Source organism: Meles meles, unplaced genomic scaffold (genome assembly GCF_922984935.1).
Source record: "Meles meles unplaced genomic scaffold, mMelMel3.1 paternal haplotype, whole genome shotgun sequence".
Classification (NCBI taxonomy): Eukaryota; Metazoa; Chordata; class Mammalia; order Carnivora; family Mustelidae; genus Meles; species Meles meles.
Genome location: NW_025721155.1, coordinates 291,325 through 296,102, shown reverse-complemented (window position 1 = coordinate 296,102; position 4,778 = coordinate 291,325).

Below are 4,778 nucleotides of genomic sequence, written 5' to 3'. Positions count from 1 at the left end.
TCGTGATCTCAACGGGAAGGCTGTGATCCTTTTCCCAATGAGGATGATATTTGCTGTGGGTCTTTCATAGATAGGTTTTATGAAGTTCAGGAATGTTCCCTCTATCCCTATACTTTGAGAAGTTTTTATCAGGAATGGACGCTGGATTTTGTCAAGTGCTTTATCTGCATCAATTGAGAAGACCATGTGGTTCCTCTTTCTTCTCTTATTGATTTGTTCTATCACATTGATTGATATGCGAATGTTGAACCATCCTTGTAACCCAGGGATGAATCCCACCTGGTCATGGTGGATAATCTTTTTAACGTGCTGCTGGATCCTGTTTGCTAGGATCTTGTTGAGAATCTTAGCATCCATATTCATCAGTGATATGGGTCTGAAATTCTCCTTTTTGGTAGGGTCTTTGCCTGGTTTGGGGATCTGGGTAATGCTGGCTTAATAAAAAGAGTCTGGAAGTTTTCCTTCTGCTTCAATTTTTTTGGAACAGCTTCAGGAGAATTGGTGTTATTTCTTCTTTGCAAGTTTGATAGAATACCCCAGGGAATCCATCAAGTACTGGGCTATTCTGTTTTGGGAGATTTTTGATCGCTGCTTCAATCTTGTTACTAGATATCGGTCTACTCAGGTTGTCAGTTTCATCCTGGTTCGATTTTGGGAGTTTATAGTTTTCCAGGAATGCATCCATTTCATCTAGGTTGCTTAGCTTATTGGCATATAACTGTTGATAATAACTTCTGATGATTGTTTCTACTTCCTTGGTGTTAGTTGTGATCTGTCCCTTTTCATTCGTAATTTTATTAATTTGTGCTTTCTCTCTTTTGGATTAGTGTGGCCAATTGTTTATCAATCTTATTGATTCTTTCCGAAAACCAGCTTCTAGTTTCATAGATATGGTCTATTACATCTCTAGTTCCTACCTCATTGATCTCTGCTCTAATCTTTTTTTTTTTCTTTCGTTTCTTTTTTTTTTCCATTTTATTTATTTTTTCAGCGTAACAGTATTCATTCTTTTTGCACAACACCCAGTGCTCCATGCAAAACGTGCCCTCCCCATTACCCACCACCTGTTCCCCCAACCTCCCACCCCTGACCCTTCAAAACCCTCAGGTTGTTTTTCAGAGTCCATAGTCTCTTATGGTTCGCCTCCCGTCCCCAATGTCCATAGCCCGCTCCCCCTCTCCCAATCCCACCTCCCCCCAGCAACCCCCAGTTTGTTTTGTGAGATTAAGAGTCATTTATGGTTTGTCTCCCTCCCAATCCCATCTTGTTTCATTTATTCTTGATTACTTCCCTTCATGTGTTTGGAGTTGGTTTGATTTGTTGTTGATTCTCCAGTACTTTAAGTTGTAGAGACAGCTGGTGTATTCTGGATTTTTCAATTTTTTGAGGGAGGCTAAAATGGCTATGTATTTCCCCCTTAGAACTGCCTTTGCTGTATCCCATAGGTTTTGGACCGAGGTGTCTTCATTCTCATTGGTTGCCATGAATGTTTAAGTTCATCTTTGATCTCCTGGTTGATCCAGAGACACCACAGCCCCGTGCCCCTCCCCGATCTCCTGGTTGATCCAAGCATTCTTAAGCAAAGTTTCATTCAATTCTCTTATTTCTTTATTGATTTTCTGCTTCAATGATCTGTCTACTACTGAGAGAGGCATGTTAAGATCTCCTACTATTAATGTATTCATATCAATATGACTCTTTTTCTTGATTAATAGTTTTCTTATCTAATTGGATGCTCCCATATTGTAGGTATAGGTATTTACAATTGTTAGATCAACTTGGTGGATATTCCCTTTAAGAATGATGTAGTGTCCTTCTGTATCTCTGACTACAGTCTTTAGTTTAAAATCTAATTTATCTGATATGAGAATCGCTACCATAGCCTTCTTTGAGGCCCATTGGCATGAAAGATGCTTCTCCTTCTCTTCACTTTCAGTCTGGGTGTATCTTTAGGTTCAAAATGGGTTTCTTGTAGACAACATATGGATGGGTCCTGCGTTTTATCCAATCTGCAAACTTGTGTCATTTTATGGGGTGCATTTAGGCCATTCACATTGAGAGTGATTATTGATAGATAAGTTTCTATTGACATTGTGTTACCTTTGAAATCTTTCTGTCTGTAGATTGTCTCTATATTTCTGTTCAATGATATTCTTAGGATTTTTTTCTCTTTTATAGGACCCCCCCTTAGTATTTCCTGCAGTGTCGCCTTGGTGGTTACATAGTCTTTAAGCCTTGCAGGTCTTGGAAACTCTTTATCTCTTCATCCATTTTGAATGACAGTTTTGCTGGATAAAGTGTTCTTGGCTGCATGTTATTCTCATTTAGTGCTCTGAATATATTTTGCCAGCCCTTCCTGGCTTGCCAGGTCTCTGTGGACAGGTCTGACATTAATCTGATGGGCTTTCCTCTGTATGTAAGGAGCTTCTTTGTCCTAGCTGCTTTCAAGAGGGTCTGCCTAGAGTTATAATTCTTCATTCTAAAGGGTCGTGAGGACTTTCCAGAATCTAAAATCTTGGGGGGAAACCGTTCTGCCTCTAGTACATGAATGCTCTTTCCATTCATGAGATTGGGAAAAATTTCATAGACAAATTCTTCCACTACATCTTCTAGACTTCTTTCTTTCTCCTCCCCTTCAGGGATTCCAATAATTCTGACATTAGAACATTTCATGGCATCATTTATTCCCCTGATTCTGTTTTTGTGGCTTCTGAGCTGTTTGTTCCAGGCTTCCTCCTGATCCTTTCTCTCTATTTGTTTGTCCTCCAGATCACTATTTTTATCTTCTGTCTTGGTTACCCTAGCTTTCAGAGAATTTAGATTGGATTGGAACTCATTGAGAGCATTTTGAACATCATCCTTGGTGGCTTTCAGTTCTGCCCTAACTTTGTGAACATCATCCCTGGTGGCTTGGAGTTCTGCCCTAATCAATTCCGTTTGGTCATCCATGTATTTCTCCAACTGAGCTATTGCCTGGAGAATTGTTAGTCTGAATTCCTTTTCTGACATATTGTCTATGTCGATAGCCATTAGCTCTGTTGCAGAAGATCCATCCTCTGTATTTTTCTTCTGTTGGGCATTCCTCCTCCTAGTCATTTTGGTGAGAGATGACTGAACATATGTCGCTGGATGTATCAAATGTGGTGCAGTCAAGGTTCACCCTGAAATGCTTCTGAGCAATCAGGATTCCCCACCCAATCGATATAAAAAAGAAAGGAGAAAAAAAATGAAGGTAGAGAGAGAGTGAGAGAGAGAGACAGCAAAAAAAGGAAGATAAAAGAGAAGACTCAGCCCAAATGGGCCCCAAGGTAAAATTTATGAAGTATACAAACAAAAGTAGAAAAACAAAAAGACTGAAAAAAGTATAGTACAAGAGAGGGGAGTAGTCAATATGGCGGACAAGTAGCAGGCTGAGACTACATCAGGTAGCAGGAGATCAGCTCGATAGCTTATCTAAACATTGCAAACACCTACAAATCCAATGGGAGATCAAAGAGAAGAAGAACAGCAATTCTAGAAACAGAAAATCAACCACTTTTGGAAAGGTAGGACTGGCGGAGAAGTGAATCTAAAATGACGGGAAGATAGACCACGGGGGGAGGGGCCGGCTCCCGACAAGCAGCAGAGCAATGGAGCACAAAATCAGGACTTTTAAAAGTCTGTTGCACTGAGGGACTTTGCTCCAGAGGCTAAACCGGGGTGAAGCCCACGTGGGGTCAGCATGGCCCCAGATCCTGCAGGGTCACAGAAGGATCGGGGGTGTCGGAGTGTCGCAGAGCTTGCAGGTGTTAGAACAGAGAAGCCGGCTACAGAGACAGAGCCTAGGACTGAACTCTCAGCTCGGGGTTACCTTGAACTGGTCACGGGCTGGGTGAGCTCGGAGCGCGGCTGGAGGCTGGGGATACGGGAGTGATTGGGCGCTGTCCTCTGGGGGCTCACCGAGGAGTGGGGCCCCGGGCTCTTGGCTCCTCCGGGCCAGAGACTAGGAGGACACCATTTTTATTCCCATCCTCTGGAACTCGACGGAAAACATTCAGGGAACAGAAGCTCCAAAAAGCGAACCCGAGCCGATTACTTAGTCCGGCCCCGGTAAGGGTGGTACAATTCCGCCTTGGGCAAAGACACTTGAGAGTCACTACAACAGGCCCCTCCCCCAGATGATCAACAAAATATCCAGCCAGGTCGAAGTTCATCTATCAAGGAAAGCAGGTTCAATACCTAAGACAGCAGTGGAATTCCAGAGGAGGAGAAAGCAAAGCAGGGAACTCATGGCTTTCTCCCCATGATTCTTTAGTCTTGTGGTTAATTCAATTTTTTTTTCAATTTTTTTCTTTCTTTTTTCTTCTTCTGCTAAATTTTTTAAAACTTTTACCCTTTTCTTTTTTAACATTTTTTGACTAGTTTATCTAAAAAATATATTTTTTCTTTCCTTTTTTATATTTTTTCTTGATTTGTTTTATTTTTTTAATTTTTTTCTTTTTTTTCTGAACCTCTTTTTATTCCCCCTCCCCACAATTTGGGGTCTCTTCTGATTTGGTTAAGTGCATTTTTCTGGGGTCGTTGCCACCCTTTTAGTATTTTATTTGATCCTTCATATCCTCTTATCTGGACAAAATGACAAGGCGGAAAAAATCACCACAAATGAAAGAACAAGAGACAGTACCGAAGGCTAGGGATCTAATCAACACAGACATTGGTAATATGTTAGATCAAGAGTTCAGAATGATGATTCTGAAGGTCTAGCCAGGCTCGAAAAAGGCATGGAAGTTATTAGAGAA